Source organism: Delphinapterus leucas, chromosome 11 (assembly GCF_059928025.1).
Source record: "Delphinapterus leucas isolate spDelLeu-1000000601 "Yukka" chromosome 11, BTC_Dleu_Yukka2, whole genome shotgun sequence".
Classification (NCBI taxonomy): Eukaryota; Metazoa; Chordata; class Mammalia; order Artiodactyla; family Monodontidae; genus Delphinapterus; species Delphinapterus leucas.
This window is the reverse complement of record NC_143139.1, coordinates 49,768,177-49,795,121: the sequence shown is the minus strand read 5'-3', so window position 1 is coordinate 49,795,121 and position 26,945 is coordinate 49,768,177.

Genomic DNA, 26,945 nt, shown 5'->3' with positions numbered 1-26,945 from the left:
TTATTAGGTGCTTAATATGTAACTAGCACAAAGATTAACATATTATTTCACCTCCTAATAATGACATTTAAGTAGGTGTCATCATCCCCATTATACAGATGAGGAAACTGAGAAGAGACGCAAAACATCTTGAACTGTAAAAGAGATGACAATCCATGTCTACCTGTTCCGGAACCCACACTCCTATACTGCCTCTCATATCTTGCAAGGCTATGAAGAGTGCTGTACTGGCTTCCCTCATTTTCTGAAACAGAATTTTCAACCAATATCTAGCAGGATGATATTTTTGAAATTTTTTTTTTCCTTTCTCCCATTCCCATCTGCAGAGATGCTAGGTTCTGAGCTCCTTGCCACTGACTAGAGATACAGTAGATCCAAAAGTAGAACATGGCTGAAAAGACTCTTCCTGACTGTGACTTCTGAGGACTCCAGGAATGACAAGATGTTTGCAATCGGCTTCATGAAAAGGAGCAGGTCTTTCCTCCATCAGCAACCCCATACTCCCACTCACCCATCCTTTTAAAAAGGAACAGAGGAAGGGGGCTTTCCTGGTGGTGCAGTGGTTGAGAGTCCGCCTGCCGATGCAGGACACACGGGTTCGTGCCCCGGTCCAGGAAGATCCCACATGCCGCGGAGCGGCTGGGCCCGTGGGCCGTGGCCGCCGGGCCTGCGCATCCAGAGCCTGTGCTCCGCAACGGGAGAGGCCACAGCAGTGAGAGGCCCGCGTACCGCAAAAAAAAAAAAGGAACAGAGGAAGAAGGAGCATCAGGAGAGAAGGGAGAGCAGAGACCTGGGTTGGTATCTGTGAGAGGGGCCCAACATCCCACTTCCCATGTTGGAGTTAGGGTGAGTGAGTGATTGTGGTGCCTATCTGAGTAGACATGGATCACAGAGAATTTCAGAAAAATTACTGTGCCCCAGAGGGTTATAAATACCTCAATTATAGCACTAAAGGAAAGAGATGCTTTGGTTCTGAAGGGGCCGCAAAAAGAGGGGCTTCTAGATGGTGACCAACCAAGCTCATCCCTTGGGTTGGGCAACAGCCCACACCTCATACTAGGAGGAAGTCATGGCCTCATCAAAATCTGGTGTTATTGTACACTGTCTGGGATGTGCTTCAGAATAATCTACTGTAGTAGGGATATGGGTGAAACAACCACTTACGATTGTTGCAGCTGGGTGATGCATACTTGAGGTTCACTTTTCTTATCTTTGGATATGTTACGTTTAATAAAGTTTTTCATAATTTTTAGAATTTTAACTTTGATATTTCTGCCTTTAATCATATCTCAGAAGTCTTAGAGATACCAGCAATGAAGCTCCTTTCCAACTGCAATTATCTTGAGCTTGTCTGCCCCACACTGGTTGAGTTGCCCTAGACCCTACTCACTTCTAAGGAAGACATTGCCAGTATAGATCAGTGCAAGGACTGATGGGGACAATGTATATTTCATTGATGCCTGCATGTTACTGAGAATTCATTCCTTCTTTCTCTCCTTCCAAGGCCTTGGACCTTACTACGTAAGCCCCCTGGAATTTGTTAGATACACTCCTACGAGGAAGGTATGTACCACAAATTGAGACTGCATTTCTAAATAACAGAAGCAGAGTTAAAGGGAAATAAAGTTATATTTCTTATGCCTGAGCCTATGCTTTAAAATTCTTACTTGCTAAAATATTTTCAAGGTGCTCACTATACACTATCACTGCCTAGTAAGCTAGCCAATGTCTAATTCCACTGGTTCTAATCAAACACACACAAAAGTATATACATGCCATACTTCAAATACAAAGATGAAGTGGTTGATGTATCATCTAAAGGGATTTAGTGTTAGTAGAGATTCCTGGGTCCTGAGGAAATTCTATTGGGTTTAAGCTCCACCAAACAAAAGCCATTTTGTAATAATGCTTGTCTTACTTTTATCAGCAGACCATTCTCTAAATTAGCTTAAATTTTTGAGCCTTACTTGCAAAGCTTTCTGATAATACCTGGTAATAATGCAACAGTTTGAATTTAAGCACCAATTAGATTCTGAAATGAAAGGATGAGATTGGTTTTCAACACTATACTTTAAAAGATGAACAGGTCAGGCTTCCCTGGTGGCGCAGTGGTTAAGAATCTGCCTGCCAATCTGCAGGGGACATGGGTTCGAGGCCAGGTCTGGAAAGATCCCACATGCCACAGAGCAACTAAGCCCGTGAGCCACAACTACTGAGCCTGCACTCTAGAGCCCAGGAGCCACAACTACTGAGCCCGTGCACCACAACTACTGAAGCCTGCGTGCCTAGAACCCATGCTCTGCAACAAGAAAAGCCACCACAATGAGAAGCCCGTGCACCACAACGAAGAGTAGCCCCCGCCTGCCGCAACTAGAGAAAGCCTGCGCACAGCAAGGAAGACCCAACGCAGATAAATAAATAAATAAATAAATTTTAAAAAAAGATGGATGGGTCATTTTGTTTGGGCATCCCAGATTCTAAATACCTAACTGCTCTTGATATAAGTCAGGACAATGTTAGTACCCCATAAAAGAGGTGTTTCCAGGGCAGCCTGAGGCAACAGGCTGCATATTCGGGGCCTGCAGTTGCTGTCATACCTGCTAAGACCCACTGGAAGAAGACCTGCTTTTCCTAACAGAACGAGGACTAAGGTCTTCCCAGTTTCCTTGGATGCCCACCAGGAGCCAAGACAACATCCCCTTTTCCACTGTTTGCAGGTGCTGGTATCTGAGGGTGAGAAACCATAACCCTTTACTCCCACTGCTGAATTTCCCCTTTCCTCCCTACTAAGTCTAGGGAGAATAAGAGGCAGCACTAAGGCTTGCATTTTTTTCTCCCCTAATTTTTGAATCTGTACACTCAGTCTAAGGTCCACTTTTTTATAAGAGGGAGCTGCTCCTGGCCTCACTCTTGGACTCTGACCAAACACAAATAGGCTTTGAATTGTATCTCTAGTAGTGCTCATGGGCTACACCCACCCACGTGTACATTTATTGACTTTATTCTCTATGTGAACTATAGATTGTATTTATAAGATGGCCAGCTTACGTCAGGACTTTCATCTTTTGCAAATGAACAAATAAAGGTGATTGGTAAAATGATTTTGTGGCTTTCTAGTTCTGTGACGCTTCTTAGGTTTTTTAATCAGTCTGGGCTTTGGTTTCTCCATAGGTAAAGTGGACCTAATACTATCCACGTTATTATAAATGTATTTAGAATACTTAACAGTGTCTAGCATATAGTAAGTGCTCAATAAATGCTAGCTCTGATACACAAATGTGCCCAGAAAATGAAAGGCACCAAACCCAGTTAAAATCTCCACATCTAGGGCTTCCCTGGTGGCGCAGTGGTTGAGAGTCCACCTGCCAATGCAGGGGACACAGGTTCGTGCCCCAGTCCGGGAAGATCCCACATGCCGCGGAGCAGCTGGGCCCGTGAGCCATGGCTGCTGAGCCTGCACGTCCGGAGCCTGTGCTCCGCAACGAGAGAGGCCACAGCGGTGAGAGGCCTGCATACCGAAAAAAAAAAAAAGATGTACTCCTTTTATGAAAATCTAAAGAACACCAAAAATATTAAACTGGACTGACCTGCAATGTCAGTATGTGTGTGTGGATATGTGTGTGTGTCTGTATGTTAAGCTGAATTGAGTTGTGTACTTTTCTAATTGCTTTACATATACAGTCAGCCCTCCATATCCACAGGTTCTGTACCTGGGATTCCACCAACTGCAGATGGAAAATATCTGGGAATAAAAAATTCCAGAAAGTTCCAAAAATTGAATTTGCCCCACCACCAACTATAGCATTTATATTGTAATACAACTATTTACATAGCATTTACATTGTATTGGGCCTTATAAATAATCTAGAGATGATCTGAAGTACACGGGAGGATGTGCATAGGTAATATGCAAATACTATGCCATTTTATGGGACTTGAGCATCCATGGATTTTGGTATCCACAGGGGGTTCCAGAATCAATCCCGCACAGATACCGAGAGAAGACTGTATAATACAACCAACCTTCATTTAAAAACCCCTTTCAGGGCTTCCCAGGTGGCGCGGTGGTTAAGAATCCATCTGCCAATGCAGGGGACATGGATTCGAGCCCTGGCCTGGGGAAGATCCCACATGCCACGGAGCAACTAAGCCCGTGTGCCACAACTACTGAGCCTGCGCTCTAGAGCCCGCGAGTCACAACTACTGAAGCCCGCACGCCTAGAGTCCATGCTCCACAACAAGAGAAGCCACCACAATGAGAAGCCTGCGCACCACAACAAAGAGTAGCCCTCGCTCGCCGCAACTAGAGAAAGCCCGCGTGTGGCAACGAAGACCCAGCGCAGCCAAAAATAAATAAATTAAATACACAAATTTTAAAAAATAAATAAAATAAAAACCCCTTTCAGGGAATTCCCTGGTGGTCCAATGGTTAGGACTTGGCACTTTAACTGCTGAGGGCCCGGGTTCAATCCTTGGCCAGGGAACTAAGATCCCTTAAGCCACATGGCACGGCCAAAAATAAATAAATAAACAAAAATTAAAATTAAAAGGAAATAATAAAAATAAAAACCCCTTTTAACATCCTCAAAGAGCAAGAGCTGGGATACAAACCCATGAAGTCAAACACGAACTCACACACGTAAGCCCTGTGTCATGTGGTTCCCTGCCCCAGTGTTTTGCCTTATAGTTCTTAATAACTTGGAAGCTCCCGAACCTGGCCTTATGCATCCCGCAAAATGAACAACAAGGTAAGAACTTGGCCTACACCTCAGTAATGCAAATTTAGTAGATATAAATGGCCTGGCCATCCCATGCAACTCTACTGTTGCCCTTAGTTGCTTTTGCTCTGGAGGTGAATGACATCATCTTCTAGACATATAGCATGAACATGGGAAGACCTCAAGCACAAAACAGCAGTCACAGAAGTTATTCTCTGCCTGAAAGAAGTACAGGGGCCCCTCTTCCCCAATCAAATTTCTATCGGTGAGCAAAAAGCTACACTTTTTCTGCAAAGAATAAAAAGATATTGAATTCCTACCCTGTGTCTTTTACATGGAAATGATCGCAGTATTCTGCATTCTTTGAAAGTTTCTGATTGCAGTATCTGGAGTCTCTTCTCTTTCAATGACTGAATAGCATATGTCTGACCTGTCTTTTTACTCAAAACCTAGTCCTGTTTGCCAGCTTCCATTTATGCTCAAAATGCACCAGTCCTCCAATTTCAGTTGGAAAAAAAAAAGTGGATAGGGACAAGTGTTCATTAAACCAAGACATTTTTATTTCATCTTAGGTGTGTGTCCTGGAGCTACAGTGTTGGTAACAATTCTCACCGTGGAAAAAAATAATCTTATTTGAAGAGTAAATAATACATTAGTTGACTCTGTTGCCAGTAGATTCCTACAGTAAATTTTTGATTGACAGAGCTGGCTCTGATGTCAATCCCTGGTCCCACACTATGTACCAGTGCATGTCATCAGGTGAGATTCTACTAGTAAGTTCCGGTTTTCCCACCTGTAAAATGGGGTCTTGATGATGAAGAGTGTTTTGGGTTTTTTTTTGCAGTACGCGGGCCTCTCACTGTTGTGGCCTCTCCCGTTGCGGAGCACAGGCTCCGGACGCGCAGGCTCAGCGGCCATGGCTCACGGGCCCAGCTGCTCCGTGGCACGTGGGATCTTCCCGGACCGGGGCACGAACCCGTGTCCCCTACATCGGCAGGCGGACTCTCAACCACTGCGCCACCAGGGAAGCCCTGTTATGGTTTTTTTTTTAACTTCCAAAATGAAATACAGATCTATCTAGAAGTAGAGATAGGGTAGAATATGATTCCAAAAACATCAGCAAGCAAAAGGGTAACATACCCAAAAGTATAAAAAGAAACTATGTGGAATAGTTCAGATTTTAAGCACAAACATTCCGAATAAGAATGAATAATTTAGTGGCAAAAAATATGAGTAAATGAATAAATAAGCTCTCCCTATTCCTTACATCAGTAAAGGGATATTTCTCAGCCTTTCTTTCCATGTGCTCTGAAAAATGTAACATATGAGATGCTAGCCTTACTGCAACATTGATTTCAGTGATGGTGAAAAAGCCAAGAAAAACAAGCAAACAAACAAGTAAATTAAATGACTGCTTGAGTTATCAGGAGGCTAAGTGCCTTTATAATGAGATAAGTGCCCTTACAAAAGAGTCTCCAGAGAGCTCCCTGACCTACTCTCATCTTGGACTTCCCAGCCTCCAGACCGAAAGAAATAAATTTCTGTTGGTTATAAGCCACCCAGTCTCTGCTATTTTGTTATAGCAGCCCAAACAGTCTAAGACATATCATAAGTCATCTTTTGTATCTGGTGCATTTATTCTAGCATGCTGTTTTTGAGATCATGCATGTGGTCGCAAGTATTTTTATGGCTGAACAGTATTCCATTAAATAGGTTTACCTACATTTTGTTGATCCATTTACCAGTTGATGGACATTCAGCTGTTACCAGTTTAGGACTATTTTGAATAGTATTGTTAGGAACATTCACATACCAGTGTATGTGTAGACATATGTTTTCATTTCTCTAAGGTAGACACCTGGGAGTTGACTGGTTGGATTATATGACAGGTGTATGTTTAACTTTTTAAGAAACTGCTAAAATTTTCTACTGGTCGTACCATTTCATATTATTGGACTGACTGACAATTCAGCACATTTTAACTATATAAATCCACCCTTTATTGTCTTTCTTTTGTTTGTTTGTTTGTTTACAAACAAAATTCTACATTTGGAGTGTTGTTCATCATTCTGCAATTTTTCTAAGTCTGCTTCTCAGTCACACACACACACACACACACACACACACACACACACACACACACACCAGAGCCAGGCAAAATCCCTTAAGCATCTCTGCCCTTGATCTGGGGTCTTAGAGCCAGGCTGATGGGGAAACCAACAATATATTGGATTTAGCCAATGACTATAATTGACTATTTTCACTTATATGATTAGCTTCCTTTTCAAAGTCAGCCTTAGGACAGAGAAAAAAATCTTTTCCTGGGCCAAAAAAAAAAAAAATAGCTAGCAAATCTACATGAAAATGGAAGACGGCCTGAAGCAGCTTGCTCTTAAGTGACCCTTAAAATGAGACCAGAGAAGAAGGCATCTTTTCAAAGCTCATTTCTTTTAAAACAATCTGCAAAGTTGATTTGTTACACCATAAAACAGAGAACTAGATGAGAATAACAAACAGAAGGAAAAAGACTTTTTTAAAGAAGTAGCAAAACTGACACCCTGTCTCATTTTCTTACTTCACCCTTAGTGCTCTTTACTCCTAGTTCTGTTCAAAAGAATCATTGCTGGGACAATCATCGACAGGAAGACACTGCAACTCACCAAAAACGATAACCCACATCCAAAGACAAAGGAGAAGCCACAATGAGATGGTAGGAGGGGCGCAATCACAGTAAAATCAAATCCCATAACTGGTGGGTGGGTGACTCACAGACTGGCAAACACTTATACTACAGAAGTCCACCCACTGGAGTGAAGGTTCTGAGCCCCACGTCAGGCTTCCCAACCTGGGGGTCCAGCAACGGGAGGAGGAATTCCTAGAATATCAGACCTTAAAGCCTAGTGGGAATTGATTGCAGTACTTCGACAGGACTGGGGGAAACAGAGACTCTACTCTTGGAGGGCACACACAAAGTAGTGTGCGCATGGGGACCCAGGGGAAGGAGCAGTGACCCCAGGGGAGACTGAACCAGACCTACCTGCTAGTGTTGGAGGGTCTCCTGCAGAGGCAGGGGGTGGCTCTGTTATACCATGGGGATAAGGACACTGGCAGCAGAAGTTCTGGGAAGTACTCCTTGGCGTGAGCCCTCCCAGAGTCTGTCATGAGCCCCACCAAAGAGCCTAGGTAGGCTCCAGTGTTGGGTCGACTCAGGTGAAACAACCAACAGGGAGGGAACCCAGCCCCACCCAGCAACAGTCAAGTGGATTAAAGTTTTACTGAGCTCTGCTCACCAGAGCAACAGTCAGCTCTACCCACCACCAGTCCCTCCCATCAAGCCTCTTAGACAGCCTCATCCACCAGAGGACAGACAGCAGAAGCAAGAAGAACTACAATCCTGCAACCTGTGGAACAAAACCCACATTCACAGAAAGATAGAAAAGATGAAAAGGCAAAGGGCTATATACCAGATGAAGGAACAAGATAAAACCCCAGAAAAACAACTAAATGAAGTGGAGATAGGCAACCTTCCAGAAAAAGAATTCAGAATAATGATAGTGAAGATGATCCAGGACATCAGAAAAAGAATGGAGGCAAAGATCGAGAAGATGCAAGAAATGTTTACCAAAGACCTAGAAGAATTAAAGAACAAACAAACAGAGATGAACAATACAATAACTGAAATGAAAACTACACTAGAAGGAATCAATAGCAGAATAACTGAGGCAGAAGAATGGATAAGTGACCTGGAAGACAGAATGGTGGAATTCACTGCTGCAAAACAGAATAAAGAGAAAAGAATGAAAAGAAATGAAGACAACCTAAGAGACTGCTGGGATGACATTAAACACAACAACATTTGCATCATAGGGGTCCCAGAAGGAGAAGAGAGAGGGAAAGGACCCGAGAAAGTATTTGAAGAGATTATAGTTGAAAACTTCCCTAACATGGGAAAGGAAATAGCCACCCAAGTCCAGGAAGTGCAGTGAGTCCCATACAGGAAAAACTCAAATGAGAAACACACCGAGACACATAGTAATCAAATTGGCAAAAATTAAAGACAAAGAAAAATTATTGAAAGCAGCAGGGAAAAATGACAAATAACCTTATGGGAGTTCCCTTGTATGTTAACAGCTGATTTCTCAGCAGAAACTCTACAAGCCAGAAGGGAGTGGCATGGTATACTTAGAGGGATGAAAGGGAAGAACCTACAACCAAGATTACTCTACCCAGCAAGGATCTCATTCAGATTTGATGGAGAAATCAAAAGCTTTACAGACAAGCAAAAGCTAAGGGAATTCAACACCACCAAACCAGCTCTACAGCAAATTCTAAAGGAACTTTTCAAAGTGGGAAACACAAGAGAAGAAAAGGACCTACAAAAACAAACTCAAAACAATTAAGAAAATGGTAATAGGAACATACATATCAATAATTACCTTAAACGTGAATGGATTAAATGCTCTAACCAAAAGACAAAGGCTCACTGAATGGATACAAAAACAAGGCCCATATATATGCTGTCTACAAGAGACCCACTTCAGACCTAGGGACACATACAGACTGAAAGTGAGGGGATGGAAAAAGATATTCCATGCAAATGGAAATCAAAAGAAAGCTGGAGTAGCTATACTCATATCAGAAAAAATAGACTTTAGGGCTTCCCTGGTGGCGCAGTGGTTGAGAGTCTGCCTGCCGATGCAGGGGACACGGACTCATGCCCCGGTCCGAGAAGATTCCATGTGCCGCGGAGTGGCTGGGCCCATGAGCCATGGCCACTGAGCCTGCACATCCGGAGCCTGTGCTCTGCAATGGGAGAGACCATAACAGTGAGAGGCCAGCATACAAAAAAAAAAATAGACTTTAAAATAAAAAATGTTACAAGAGACAAGGGAGGACACTACATAATGATCAAGGGATCAATCCAAGAAGAAGATATAACAATTATAAATCTATATGCACCCAACATAGGAGCACCTCAATACATAAGGCAACTGCTAACAGCTATAAAAGAGGAAATCGACAGTAACACAATAATAGTGGGGGACTTTAACACCCCACTTACACCAATGGTCAGATCATCCAAAATGAAAATAAATAAGGAAACAGAAGCTTTAAATGACACAACAGATCAGATAGATTTAATTCATATTTATAGGACATTCCATCCCAAAACAGCAGATTACACTTTCTTCTCAAGAGCGCATGGAACATTCTCCAGGATAGATCACATCTTGGGTCACAAATCAAGCCTCAGTGAATTTAAGAAAATCGCAATCATATCAAGCATCTTTTCCAACCACAACACTATGAGATTAGAAATGAATTACAGGGAAAAAAACGTAAAAAACACAAACACATGGAGGCTAAACAATACGCTACTAAATAACCAAGAGATCACTGAAGAAATCAAAGAGGAAATCAAAAACGATGTAGAGAGAAATGACGATGAAAACACGACGACCCAAAACCTATGGGATGCAGCAAAAGCAGTTCTAAGAGGGAACTTTATAGCTATACAAGCCTACCTCAAGAAACAAGAAAAATCTCAAGTAAACAATCTAACGTTACACCTAAAGCAACTAGAGAAAGAAGAACAAACAAAACCCAAAGTTAGCAGAAGGAAAGAAATCATAAAGATCAGAGCAGAAATAAATGAAATAGAAACAAAGAAAACAATAGCAAAGATCAATAAAACTAAAAGCTGGTTCTTTGAGAAGATAAACAAAATTGATAAACCATTAGCCAGACTCATCGAGAAAAAGAGGGAGAGGACTCAAATCAATAAAATTAGAAATGAAAAAGGAGAAGTTACAGCAGACACCGCAGAAATACAAAGCATCCTAAGAGACTACTACAAGCAACTCTATGCCAATAAAATGGACAACCTGGAAGAAACGGACAAAGCCTTAGAAAGGTATAACCTTCCAAGACTGAACCCGGAAGAAACAGAAAATATGAACAGACCAATCACAAGTAATGAAATTGAAACGGTGAGTAAAAATCTTCCAACAGGGCTTCCCTGGTGGCGCAGTGGTTGAGAATCGGCCTGCCGATGCAGGGGACACGGGTTCGTGCCCCAGTCCAGGAAGATCCCACATGCCGCGGAGCGGCTGGGCCCATGAGCCATGGCCGCTGAGCCTGCGCGTCCGGAGCCTGTGGTCCTCAACAGGAGAGGCCACAACAGTGAGAGGCCCGCTTACCGCGAAAAAAAAAAAAAAAAATTTCCAACAAACAAAAGTCCAGGACCAAATGGTTGCACAGGTGAATTCTATCAAACATTGAGAGAAGAGCTAACACCCATTCTTCTCAAACTTTTCCAAAAAATTGCCAAGGAAGGAACACTTCCAAACTCATTCTATGAGGTCACCATCACCCTGATACCAAAACCAGACAAAGATACTACAAAAAAAAGAAAACTACAGACCAATTATCACTCATGAATATAGATGCAAAAATCCTCAACAAAATGCTACCAAACAGAATCCAACAACACATTAAATGGATCATACACCACGATCAAGTGGGATTTATCCCAGAGATGCAAGGATTCTTCAATATACGCAAATCAATCAATGTGATACACCATAGTAACAAATTGAAGAACAAAAACTATATGATCATCTCAATAGATGCAGAAAAAGCTTTTGACAAAATTCAACACCCATTTATGGTAAAAAGTCTTCAGAAAGTGTGCAGAGAGGGAACCTACCTCAACATGATAAAGGCCATATATGACAAATCCACAGCAAACATCATTCTCAATGGTGAAAAAATGAAAGCATTTCCTCTAAGATCAGGAATGAGACAAGGATGTCCACTCTCACCACTATTATTCAACATAGTTTTGGAAGTCCTAGCCACGGCAATCAGAGGAGGAAAAGAAATAAAAGGAATACAAATTGGAAAAGAAGAAGTAAAACTGTCACTGTTTTGGAGGATTCCTGGACTGAATGTCAATATCATGAGATAGTATGAGTGTGTTTTGTGTTTGGTAATTGCAATCATTGTTGTTTTTGCTGTGGTCATCCATTTACAATGCATACTGTCAGTTTATTTATCTCTTGTAAAAATAAAATACAGTGTGTGTGTGTTTAAAAAAAAAAAACTGTCACTGTTTGCAGATGACTTGATACTATACATAGAGAATCCTAAAAATGTCGCCAGAAATCTACTAGAGCTAATCAATGAATTTGGTAAAGTTACAGGATACAAACTTAATGCGTAGGAATATGTTGCATTCCTATACACTAATGATGAAAAATCTGAAAGAGAAATTATGGAAACACTCACATTTGCCATTGCAACAAAAAGAATAAAATATCTACGAATAAACCTACCTAGGGAGACAAAAGACCTGTATGCAGAAAACTATAAGACACTGATGAAAGAAATTAAAGATGATACAAACAGATGGAGAGATGTACCATGTTCTTGGATTGGAAGAGTCAATACTGTGAAAATGCCTATACTACCCAAAGCAATCTACAGATTGAGTGCAATCCCTATCAAATTACCAATGGCATTTTTTACAGACCTAGAACGAAAAATCCTAAAATTTGTATGGAGAAACAAAAGACCCCGAACAGCCAAAGCAATCTTGAGGGAAAAAAACGGAGTTGGAGGAATCAGGCTCCCTGACTTCAGACTATACTACAAAGCTACAGTAATCAAGACAATATGGTACTGGTACAAAAACAGAAAGATAGATCAACAGAACAGGATAGAAAGCCCAGAGATAAACTCACGCACCTATGGTCAACTAATCTATGACAAAGGAGGCAAAGATATACAATGGAGAAAAGACAGTCTCTTCACTAAGTGGTGCTGGGAAAACTGGACAGCTACATGCAAAAGAATGAAATTAGAACACTCCCTAACACCATACACAAAAATAAACTCAAAATGGATTCGAGACCTAAGTGTAAGACCGGACACTATAAAACTCTTACAGGAAAACATAGGAAGAACACTCTTTGACACAAATCACAGCAAGATCTTTTTTGATCCACCTCCTAGAGTAATGGAAATAAAAACAAAAATAAACAAATGGGACCTAATGAAACTTCGAAGCTTTTGCACAGCAAAGGAAACCATAAACAAGATGAAAAGGCAACCCTCAGAATGGGAGAAAATATTTGCCAACGGACAAAGGATTAATCTCCAAAATATATAAACAGCTCATGCAGCTCAATATTAAAGAAACAAACAACCCAGTCCAAAAATGGGCAGAAGACCTAAAGACATTTCTCCAAAGAAGACATACAGATGGCCAAGAAGCACATGAAAAGCTGCTCAACATCACTAATTATTAGAGAAGTGCAAATCAAAACTACAATAGGGTATCACCTCACACCAGTTAGAATGGGCATCATCAGAAAATCTACAAACAACAAATGCTGGAGAGGGTGTGGAGAAAAGGGAACCCTCTTGCACTGTTGATGGGTACATAAATTGATACAGCCACTATGGAGAACAGTATGGAGGTGCCTTAAAAAACTAAAAATAGATTTACCATATGATCCAGCAATCCCACTACGGGGCAGATACCCAGAGAAAACCATAATTCAAAAAGACACATGCACCCCAATGTTCATTGCAGCACTATTTACAATAGCCAGGGCATGGAAGCAACCTAAATGCCCATCGACAGACAAATGGATAAAGAAGTTGTGGTACATATATACAGTGGAATATTACTCAGCCATAAAAAGGAACAAAATTGAGTCATTTGTTGAGATGTGGATGGATCTAGAGACTGTCCTACAGAGTGAAGTAAGTCAGAAAAAGAAAAACAAATATCGTATATTAACGCATGTATGTGGAACCTAGAAAAATGGTACAGATGAGCCAGTTTGCAGGGCAGAATTTGAGACACAGATGTAGAGAACAGATGTATGGACACCGAGGGGGTAAACCGCGGTCAGGCGGGGATGGTGGTGTGCTGAATTGGGCGATTGGGATTGACATGTATACACTGATGTGTATAAAATTGATGACTAATAAGAACCTGCAATATAAAAAAACAAACTACTAATACTAAACTTTCATTGGATTATTTCTATGGAAATATGTTAATATAAATGTTTCAGACATTACATGAAATTTCTAAAAATCTTATATGTTCTGGTATAATGTTATAAGTCATAATTCTAGTTATTACTTTAAAATGTATATTTCAGAAATAGCTAAATTTCCTTGTCAATTGCATTATTGTGAACTTTCATCAAATCTTTAACCGTGGTCATTTTTAAGTCTTTTGTCATTTACAGACAGCTCTGGGTGTACTCTAATGCTTTTGCAAAAATGTTCCTATAAAAGGGTTTCATCTTCAAGAAATTCATGGGAAAGACTCTGACAAGTACAGGTTTCTGGTAACTGACTATACTGCTGAACTGAATGAATGAGCATTTTCAGAACTCTAATGGAAAACTGGTGAACTCATAAAAGTGCTAACAAAAGGTCAAGATGAAAAAAAATTAATTACATGGGACTGAATGAACTGATGAGGATGATTATAATTTTTGTGACTTTCTGTTTGAATAAAAAAAAAAGAATCATTGCTTTGTGTTACTTTAAAAAACCCACAGTCCTCCTTAAGCCAACAGTCATGTGTGCTAATAAAAATTGCAGGGCTTCCCTGGTGGAGCGGTGGTTGGGAGTCTGCCTGCCGATGCAGGGGACGCAGGTTCGTGCCCCGGTCTGGGAGGATCCCACGTGCTGTGGAGCGGCTGGGCCCGTGAGCTGTGGCCGCTGGGCCTGCGCGTCCGGAGCCTGTGCTCCGCAATGGGGGAGGCCACGGCAGTGAGAGGCCTGCATACCGAAAAAAAAAATTGCTTTTGCTAATAAGAGGATTTAGTCTTACCCCAAATTTTCAGTTCTTATCCAGGAACAAAAACATGCCTGTCTTTCCTTGTTTCTTATCTTTTAAAGAGTCATTTAAATTGTTAAAGAAATAACATTAACAGCATAATTCCATTAGATTTGTCCACAATAAGAAAACTACCTTGAAAAATGTTCTTGGTGCGCATTTTAGGGATGTTGACTAAATGTCCCTCTCACTTACTTTAGGCATTTGCTCTTTGTCAGCAGGATGACATAACTCCCAACAGTTGAACATGTACTTTGGGTTGTCTGTGAATAGAATGGGTTTGACCTGACCCAGCTCTACTCACCAAACTCTTAGGACCAAACCAGGTATTTACAGAATTCAATTACAATTTCCTTGAAATTTTATAGAAATTACCAAAAAATAAGTCAGACTTTTTAAATTCTATGTATCATACCTGGAAATTCTTCTGAATTCAGCTCATATTCAAGTCAGGATTTAGAAATGTATTTGGGGGCACTTGCCCCTCCCTCAGCTACCTTTTCTCAGAATATACCCATGTTTGTAGCTGCTATGGACTTATTATTGCCTCTGACCCTCACCAGATGCCAGTCCCAGCCCCACCTCCAGATTATTGGACCACTTCCCTTACTGGACTAAGAGAAGTTAATCTATTGGTTGAACAATAACTGTATGATTCCCTCTCTGAAGAATTTGAACCAAAAGCAAAATGACTATTGACAAATGGTACTGGGATTTAGCACTAACACTCACGCAGAGGCAAAGCCAGAGTTGGGGCAATGGCAAGTTAGAGCTGCTCACACGCTGAGATTATGGGAGATCTGAGTAAGAAGAGGAAGCTGATCCACAGGAAGTAAAATAAACAGACAAACAGAGAAATCAGAGGTGAGAGACCGAACAGAAAGAAAACAAAATCAAAGAGAGACAGAATTTACTTAATTCTGACATCGTAATTCTCCTTTCCAGTTTGCAGAAAGTTTAGCTATACTTTGTTTGCCGATTAGTAGGCCATAGATGACTTTAGGGTTTTTCATCATGGTCTTATAGAAAGGGGATATTAATCAAAGCAACTTGAATTTTTTTTCTCCTCTTTCCTCCTTACATTTTAGTTGGGGTAGGAGGGTTTTTTCCCTACCTCTGTTTGAAATTTCTTTTCTGCTCATACAACATAACACCTGACGATCAATCTAAATAGTGAAGAATAGTCTCAGATCTTGTTATCTATAATGTCCAGTTCAATGCTAGGAGCAAAGCTTCCAATTTCCCTCAAAGTTATAGCTACTTCCAGGCTTCCTTGGTGGCGCAGTGGTTGAGGGTCCGCCTGCCGATGCAGGGGACGCGGGTTCGTGCCCCGGTCCGGGAAGATCCCACATGCCGCGGAGCGGCTGGGCCCGTGAGCTATGGCCGCTGAGCCTGCGCGTCTGGAGCCTGCGCTCCGCAACGGGAGAGGCCACGGCAGTGAGAGGCCCGCGTACCGCAAAAAAAAAAAAAAAAATACCATTGCTGTGAGTAAAAAACTGCTCTTGGTCTCTGGCCCAGTAGTCTTTTGTCTTCTACCAGCATCCATGAAACTATAGCAGGCTAAATTGCAAGTAGGGGAAACTCTCAGACCCTTCACAGTTGTTGACAATTCCTTCCCTCCAGGTAGGAACTTTCACCCAGGGAAATGTATAATACTAGCCTTTTCATCAGTTCTCACCATTTCCTCTTCTACTCACTGGCTACTTTCTTGTTCCTAAAGGGCTAAGGGAGTGGTCAGTGAGAGGATGGAGAGGCAAAGGAAAAGAAGGTTCTTACCTATCACTGTCAAAAGCAGGTTTCTCCCCCTCTGGAAGCCTGATATATATCTGCATTGCTTGTATGGGTTCTTTAAGGAGTCCATTGCTAGGCATCTCTTCTGGAAGTTCCTCTAACTCAGATGAATGTATCTTTCAATAGGATGACACCATTATTTCTTTCACAGCCCCCAAGTACCCTGCCATCCACCTTCAGCCTCTATCTGCTGCCATCCAATCACCCATTCTGATGGCCCTACTGAAAGAACATAATCCAACATCCCATTTCCTCTCTGATGCATATGGTCCACCTGGGCCTGGGCATCTTTGCCCTGGAAAGCACCTGGGCATCTTTGCGCTGGAAAATTTGAGGAGTGCAGCCTAACCCCCCAAAGCAAGCTCCTCTCAGTCTGCTCTGGCACATCAGGTCAGACACCAATGTTCAGTGAGCTCCATCTGCTCTCTCAGTTAATCCTGTTGAAATCACCTTTCCTAGGTTTGAAGGGAGAACCAGACACCACAAACCTCTACCCTCTGAAGGAAGGGAGGGAGAAAGCACAAAGCACAACTCTAAGAAATACTTTTCACAAATTCTGGCTCCTTAATCTTCAACACTGCAAACCTTTATATCCTCTAGTGTTTGAAATTTCCATTTTAATGTACTGTCATTCTTACAATAACTCATCTTTTCACTTGTGCCAGTTTTGGTGGGTTTCTGATAACCAAAGGATCCTTAAAGAACAGATCAACTATGATAATTTAATATCTTTATTTCTGTCTCTCCAAACAGGAGGATTTATTTTGAGATGACACCCCAGGTACTTTAACATGGACTTTCATGTGGTTTTGCTTCATTTTATGAAATGGTGTGTTGAGGAAAAGTTGTACCTCCTGTATATAACAAAATGTATAAATTTTATGCCAACAAATTAGAGAACCTAGATGAAAAGGATAAATTCCAAGAAAGACAAAATATCAAAACTGACTCAAGAAGAAAGTAAGTCTGAATTGACCTTTAACAAGTAAGGAGATTAAATTAGTAATCAAAAAACTCACCAGAAATAAAGCCCAGGGTCAGCTGGCTTCACTGAAGAATCCTACTAAACTTTTAAAGATTAATTAACACTAATACTTTACAAATTTTTCCAAAACATAGAAGAGGGAACACTTCTCAACTCATTTTATGAGGCCAGGATTACCTGGATACCAAAATCAGAAATATCACAAGAGATGGAAGGCCACAGACCAATCTCCCCTGTGAATATAGATGCAAAAATTCTTAACAAATCCAGCAAACTGAATCCAGCAACATGGCAAAAGAATAATATACCATGACTATGCTAAGCATGTCTTTTTATCCTGATGCTTTGAAATCTGAGGCCTTGCTGGCTCTGTACCTCCCAGGGCTGGCCAAATCCTAGAGAGAGTAAACAACTCATCTCTTCCTGCTCTTCTCAAGTGCAAACCAACCAATTCAGAGCCCTACCTCAACTACCTCCTTCATCAGTCTCTCACAGGGTTCTCACAGTCTGTGCCACTATTCCTCTACCCCAAACATCCATAGCCAGGTACCAAACAACTAGAGACAGCACCTACAGCCCAGAGACCACTGAAATTATTCAAACTAGCCAGCCCTAAATTTGCTTATCCTGCTTTCCCCTTTTCTTCCCATGGAAACCACAATAAAGATACTTGCCCACATTTTCCCCTCCCTCCTTCTATCTCCTGACTGACCACGGTGCTTCCTCCATGTGTCCCTTCCACCCCACATGGCATAACATGTCCCTCTTCTTGAAACTGTGAGCAATAAACTATCTTTTTGATGGCAACTGTCTCCTGATCTTCTGGCCTCACCACCTCTGAATAATAATAAAACCCACATCTTAAAACAATAACCAAGTAGAATTTATCCCAGAAATATAAGATTGGTTCAACATACAAAAATCAATGTAAACACCAGATTAGTAAGACAAAAATCACATTATAATATCAACAGTCATAGAAAAAGCATTTGACAAAACCCAACACCCTTCCATTATAAAATCACTCAACAAACTAGGAATAGCAGAGTGTTTTCTCAATCTGATAAGGGCATCGACAAAAACTCACAGCTAGGGCTTCCCTGGTGGTGCAGTGGTTAAGAATCTGCCTGCCAATGCAGGGGACACAGGTTCGAGCCCTGGTTGGGGAAGATCCCACATGCCACGGAGCAACTAAGCCCGTGCACCACAACCTGCGCTCTAGAGCCCGTAAGCCACAACTACTGAAGCCCGCACACCACAATGAAGAGTAGCCCCCACTCACTGCAACTAGAGAAAGCCCACGCACAGCAACAAAGACCCAATGCAGCCAAAAATAAATTAATAAAATAAATTTTAAAAACTCACAGCTAACACTGGTGAAACAATGGTGAAATATGGAAAGTTTATTTCATAAGATCAGAAACAAGACAAGGATGTCTAGTCTTACCACGTCTATTCAGCATTGTTCCAGAGGTTGTAGACAGGGCAATTAGGCAAGGTTAATAAATAAAAACCATCCAAATTGTAAAGGAAGAAGTAAAACTATCTTCATTTGTAAGTGAAATTGTAAAGGAAGAAGTAAAACTATCTTCATTTGTAAGTGATATGATATATGTAGAAAATCCTAAGAAATCCACAAAACACTATTAGAGCTAATCAATGAGTTCTGCAAAGTTGCAGGTTACAAGATCAACATATAAAGATCAATTGTATTTTTATAGGCTAACAATGAACAACCCCAAAATAAAATTAATAAAACAATTTCATTTACAACAGCATCTACAAAAGAATTAAAGTCAGGAATAAATTTAACAAAATAAGTGTAATATTTATACATGTTGAAAGAAATTAATACCTAAGAAAGCAGAAAGACATCAATGTTCACAGACTGGAAGACTTAATTTTGTTCAGATGACCATACTACCCAAGTTGTTCTACAAACTCAGTGCAATCCCTATCAAAACCCCACCTGTTTTTCTTCACAAGTGAGATTCATATGGAAATGCAGGAACCCAGAATAGTCAAAACAATCTTGTTTGCAAATTAAATTTGAAAGACTTGCATAATATGATATCAAAACTTACTACAAAGCTAAAATAAACAAAACCATGTTGCTCTGAAAAAAGCATAGGCATATGGATCAGTGGAATAAAACTGAGAGTCCAGAAAGAAACCCACATATTTGAAGGCAACTGATTTCTGACAAGGATGCCAAGAAATTTCAGTGGGGAAAAGAATAGTCTTTTCAAGAAATGGTTCTGGGACAACTTGATATAAAAGAAGATATACAAATGGCCAATAAGCACTGAAACCATGATCAACATGATTAGTAATTAGACGAATGCAAATTAAAACCACAGTGAGATACCATTTCATACCAACTAGAATGGCTATAATAAAAAAGACAATAATATGTGTTGATGAGGATGTCAAGAAACTGGAACCTTCATACATTGTTGATGGAAATTTAAAATGGTGTAGACACTTTGGAAAACAATTTGGCAGTTCCTCAAATACTTAAACGTACAGTTACAATACAGCCCAACATTTCCACTCCTAGGTGTACATTCCAGAGAATTTAATGGCTTAGTATTAAAGTTACACTGGATTTAGAATATGAATTGGAGAGATTTCAAGCTTTTTCTAAGGCTTGGAAAAGTTTAAATAACACAAAAATCATCTGTTCTTTAAGGCTAGATAAAACTCAGTGGTAAATGTATATGGTCCTGATGTTTTCTTTTTTTCCAGTGGTAACTACAAGAAAAGCACTTAACAAAATTCAACATCCATTAATGATAAAAACTCACAGTAAACTAGAAGAGAACTTCCTCAATTCGATAAAAGGATATCTACGAAAAACTTACAGGTAACATTATACATATTTGTGAACTATTGAAGCTTTTCTCCTAAAGATAGAGAAAAAACTTAAATTGTCCACTCTATCTTCTACTTAACATTTCATTGGAGGTCTTAGCCAGTGTAATAAGGCAATAAAATAAAATGCACAAAATTGAAAAGAAGGAATAAAATTATCTTTAGTCACAGATGACATTATTGTCTACAAAGGAAACCCTAAGGAATCTACAATAAAAATATTAAAACTAATAAGTGAGTTTAGTAAGGTTGTAATATACAGGGCCAATATACAATCAACTTATTATATATTAGCCTTAAGAAAACTGGAAAATCCCAATAATAATTTGGCAGTCTTCTTTAAAATAGAAATTAGTGAGATGACTACAAACTTTCTATGGAAATGCAAAGGACTTAAAATAGCCAAAACAATGCTACAAAAGAAGAATAAAGTTGGAAAATTCACACTAGCTTATTTTAAGACTTTCTTTAAAGCTACAATAATCAAGAAAGTATGGTATTGACATAGCAATGGACAAATAGATCAAAGGATCAGAATAAAGAGATCAGCATGACCCACATTATATGGTCAACTGACTTTCAGCAAGGGCAGTTCAATGGGGAAAGAAAAATCTTTTCAATAAATGATACTGGAACAAATCAATACTCATATGGAGAAAAAGTGAATCTCAACACACTCTCATTTGATACACAAAAACAGAGATGGAAAATAGATCCCATGTACAAACTAAAACTAAAAAACTTTTATTATAAACATAACAAAAGATCATTGCAAACCTAACACAGGCATATTTCTTATAGGATACAAAAAGTATGAACCATAAAAAAAATTGAAAAAAATGGACTTCTCAAAATTTTAAAAGTTCTGCTCTTCTAAAGACACTGTAAAGAAAATGAAAAGTCAATCTTGGGCTTCCCTGGTGGCACAGTGGTTAAGAACCCCCCTGCCAATGCAGGGGACACCGGTTCAAGCCCTGGTCCAGGAAGATCCCACATGGCACGGAGCAACTAAGCCCGGGCACCACAACTACTGAACCTGCTCTCTAGAGCCCACGAGCCACAACTACTGAGCCCATGTGCTACAATTACTGAAGCCTGCATGCCTAGAGCCCGTGCTCTGCAACAAGAAGCCACCGCAATGAGAAACCCGCGCACCGCAATGAAGAGTAGACCCCACTCGCCACAACTAGAGAAAGCCCACGCACAGCAACGAAGACCCAACGCAGCCAAAAAAAGTAGCAATCCACTTCTTAAAAATGGGCAAAATATTTGAAAAGACCCCTCATGAAAGAACACATTTAAATATTAAACAATTAGTCACAAGGCGGTTAACTTAATTAGTCATCAAAGAAATAAAAATTAAAACAGAGATAAGGTACTAAAAAAAAAGATACTAGACAATCACAATGATTAAAATTAAAAAGACTGGTAACCCTAAGTGTTGACAAATGTGTGAAGCAATTGCAACTCTAATACATTAATGTTGGAAATGGTGAATGATGTAACCATTTGGCAGTTTCTTACGAAGTTAAACATACACTTACTATGTGATCCGGCAATTCCACTTCTAGGTTTTCGTCCAAGAAAAATGGAAGCATATGTTCATACAAAGATTTACACATAAATATTCTTAGCAGCTTTATTCAAAATAGCCAGAAACAACCCAGATATTCATCAACAGGTGAACCATGGTATATTCATACAATAGAATACTATTCAGCAATAAAACGGAACATGTTACCACTCTGCACAATAAAAATATATAAATCTCACAAACATTATGCTAAGTGAAAGAAGCTACACACAAAAGAGTATATACTTTTTGTCCTTTCACATGAAACTGTTAAAATGACAAATCTACAGTGATTAAAAGCAGATTAGCAGTTGCCTGAAGTGGGGGGTGAGAGGTGAGGATTGAATGTAAAAGGATATAAGGGGTAATAGGAATGTTTTGTATTTGGAGGTAATGGATATTCTTTATATTTCAATTGTGGTGGTAGTTATAGGGGTGTATATATTTGTCAGACTTCACTGAACTGTAGACTTGAAAATGTGTGTTTTACTGTACATAAATTATACTGCAATAAAGTTGGTACATGAAATACTATACACCCACCCAAATGGCTACAGTTAAAGATTGACAACAGCAAATGTTGGTAAGGATGGAATATGCAACAGCTGTTAATGGGGAGAAGACACTGCTGGTGGGAGTACAAAATAACACAAATACTTTGGGAAATTGCCAGTTTCTTATAAAGTTAAGCATATACTCATCTTATGACCCAGGAATTCCCCTCCTAAGTATTTTCTAGAGAGAAATAAAAACATGTGACCACACAGAAACTTGCACATGAATGTCCATAGCAGCTTTAAACATAATAGCAACAAACTGAAACAACCCAAATGTCATTCAATATATGAAAGAATAAACAAATGTGGTATATCCATACAATGAAATACTACTCAGTAATAGAAAGGAACAAACTGATAATTGTAGCAACACAGACGATCATTCCACTTACATAAAATTCAAGAATAAGCACCACTAACTCTATGATGCTGAAAATCAGAACAATTCTTACCTTTGCAGTAAGGATTCATCGACAGAGGCACAAGGGAACCTTCTGAGGTGATGCTCATGTTCCGTATATTGATAGGGGTTTAAGATCTATCCTTTTCACAATAAGTAAGCTATATTTCAATTTTAAAAAACTCAGCCATGAAACTTTCTGACCCTTTTCGGTCTCTTTCACAATCCAATCTTCAGAAAACACATAAAATAATACCTAAAAAGAAAAAAAAGATACATTTTCTTGGTTGGGAAGACTTAATAGCATATGAATATCACCACTTGTAAGTACAAATAATATTAAGTTGAATACATTTTCAATTAAAAGCTCAACAGAGAGTTTTTTTTTACAGTTATTTCATTTTGTTTTCATAAGTGAATCAAATAGATTTAAATAGATTTAAGTTTTATATGGAAAGATAATGCCCAAGAAAAGTGAAGGAAAATAAAAAAAGAGAGCCAGTGAAAGAGATTTTCTTTTAAAAATATCAGAACATACTACAAAGTCATTATAATCAAAACACCATGGCATCAGCATAGAAACTGACAAACAGATCAACGGCACTAGCTAGAATATATTTCCCATCCTCCCTTGTAGTTAGGGGTAGCCATGCATCTGAGCTCTGGCATATAAAATGACCATGGAAATGTTGTTTACCACCTCCAAGCTTACATGCCTGATTCTCTACGTACTTTCCCTCTTCTGGCTAACTGGAATAGCGATGACTCCCTAGGCAGGCTTAGAAGCCTCATGTTGAAGACAGAGAGGCCATAGGTAGAAGGAGTCAGAGTTCTTGAATCACTGGTTGGAAGAGACAACCCAGGAGAGCTTCCACCCAGAAACACCCAAATTGGACACTCTGGCAAAAAGGAAATAATTTTTATAATGTTAAGCCACTGAGATTGGGGGGATTTACATGTTACAGAAGTTAGTGATAAAGACACAAACTCAATTCAGAATAACGAGTAGACTGGAATTCCCTGGTGGTCCAGTGGTAAAGAATCCACCTTGCAATGCAAGGGGACACGTGTTCGATCCCTGGTCAGGGAACTAAGATCCCACATGCCGCAGAGCAACTAAGCCCAAGTGTCACAACTACTGAGTTCAGATGCCTCAATTAGAGCCAACATGCCACAAACCACAGAGCCCACATGCTCTGGAACCCTTGCACAACAACTAAAGAGTCCACGTTCCCTGCAGCCTGAACACCACAACTAGAGAAGAGAAAACTCACATGCCACAACTAGAAAGAAGCCCGCACGCTGCAACAAAGGATCCCATGTGCCACAACTAAGACCCAATGCAGCCAAAAATAAATAAAATAAAATAATAAATCTTTTTTTAAAGTTAGATCTTTATATCATACGTAGTACTGAACTGCAGGTTGACTAAAGAGTTGGCATTTTTTCTAAAAACACAAATATTTTAAGAACTCTTTCTGACTACATATACAAATGGTTACCTTTTAACCAAGACTGGAAACTCTGAAGCTACTTTAAATGTAGTCATTTTAAAATCAACATAGAAGCCTCTTAGATAGCCTCATCCACCAGAGGGCAGACAGCAGAAGCAAGAAGAAATACAATCCTGCAGCCTGTGAAACAAAAACCACATTCACAGAACGACAGACAAGATGAAAAGGCAGAGGGCTATGTAGCACATGAAGGAACAAGATAAAACCCCAGAAAAACAACTAAATGAAGTGCACATAGGCAACCTTCCAGAAAAATAATTCAGAATAATGATAGTGAAGATGATGCAGGACCTCGGAAAAAGAATGGAGGCAAAGATCGAGATGATGCAAGAAATGTTTACCAAAGATCTAGAAGAATTAAAGAACAAACAAACAGAGACGAACAATACAATAACTGAAATGAAAACTACACTAGAAGGAATCAAGAGCAGAGCAACTGAGGCAAAAGAACGGATAAGTGACCTGGAAGACAGAATGGTGGAATTCACAGCTGAGGAACAGAATAAAGAAAAAAGAATGAAAAGAAATGAAGACAGCCTAAGAGACCTCTGAGACAACATTAAATGCACCAACATTCACATTATAGGGGTCCCAGAGGGAGAGGAGAGAGAGAAAGGACCCAAGAAAATATTTGAAGAGATTAGAGTCGAAAACTTCCCTAACATGGGAAAGGAAATAGCCACCCAAGTCCAGGAAGCACAGAGAGTCCCATACAGGATAAACCCAAGGAGAAACATGCCAAGACACACAGTAATCAAATCGGCAAAAATTAAAGACAAAGAAAAATTACTGAAAGCAGCAAAAGAAAAATGACAAAAAACATACAAGGGAACTCCCATAAGGTTAACAGCTCATTTCTCAGCAGAAAATCTACAAGCCAGAAGGGAGTGCCATGACAAAGAGATGAAAGGGAAGAAACTACAACCAAGAGTACTCTACCCAGCAAGGATATCATTCAGATTCAATGGAGAAATCAAAAGCTTTACAGACAAGCAAAAGCTAAGAGAATTCAGCACCACCAAACCAGCTCTACAACAAATGTTAAAGGAACTTTTCTAAGTGGGAAACACAAGAGAAGAAAAGGACCTACAAAACAAACCCCAAACAATTAAGAAAATGGTAATAGGAACAGACACATCAATAATTACCTTAAATGTGAACGGATTAAAAGCTCCAACCAAAAGACACAGGCTCACTGAATGGATACAAAAACAAGACCCATATATATGCTGTCTACAAGACACCCACTTCACACCTAGGGACACATACAGACTGAAAGTGAGGGGATGGAAGAAGATATTCCATGTAAATGGAAATAAAAAGAAAGCTGGATAAATATCAGATAAAATAGATTTTAAAATAAAGAATGTTACAAGAGACAAGGAAGGACACTACATAATGATCAAGGGATCAATCCAAGAAGATATAACAATTATAAATCTATATGCACCCAACACAGGAGCACCTCAATACATAAGGCAACTGCTAACAGCTCTAAAAGAGGAAAGCGACAGTAACACAATAATAGTGGGGGAGTTTAACACCTCACTTACACCAATGGACAGATCATTCAGACAGAAAATTAATAAGGAAACACAAGATTTAAATGACACAATAGACCAGATAGATTTAACTGATATTTATAGGACACCCCATCCAAAAATAACACAATACACTTTCTTCTCAAGTGCACATGGAACATTCGCCAGGATTGATCATATCTTGGGTCACAAATCAATCCTCAGTAAATTTAAGAAAATTGCAATCATATCAAGCATCTTTTCTGACCACAACGCTATAAGATTAGAAATCAATTACAGGGAAAAAAATGTAAAAAACACAAACACATGGAGGCGGAACAATACATTACTAAATAATCAAGAGATCACTGAAGAAACCAAAGAGGAACTCAAAAAATACCTAGAGACAAATGACAATGAAAACATGATGATCCAAAACCTACGGGATGCAGCAAAAGCAGTTCTAAGAGGGAACTTTATAGCAATACAATCCTACCTCAAGAAACCAGAAAAATCTCAAATAAACAATCTAACCTTACACCTAAAGGAACTGGACAAAGAAGAACAAACAAAACCCAAAGTTAGTAGAAGGAAAGAAATCATAAAGATCAGAGTAGAAATAAATGAAATAGAAACAAAGAAAACAATAGCAAAGATCAATAAAACTAAAAGTTGGCTCTTTGAGAAGATAAACAAAATTGATAAACCATTAGACACATGCACCAAGAAGAAGAGGGAGAGGACTCAAATCAATAAAATTAGAAATGAAAATGGAGAAGTTACAACAGACACCGCAGAAATACAAAGCATCCTAAGAGACTACTACAAGCAACTCTATGCCAATAAAATGGACAACCTGGAAGAAACAGACAAAGTCTTAGAAAGGTATAACCTTCCAAGATTGAACCAGGAAGAAATAGAAAATATGAACAAGCAAATCACAAGTAATGAAATTGAAACTGTGATTAAAACTCTTCCAACAAACAAAAGTCCAGGACCAGATGGCTTCACAGGTCAATTCTATCAAACATTTAGAAAAGAGCTAACACCCATCCTTCTCAAACTCTTCCAAAAAACTGCAGAGGAAGGAACACTCCCAAACTCATTCTATAAGGCCACCATCACCCTGATACCAAAACCAGAGA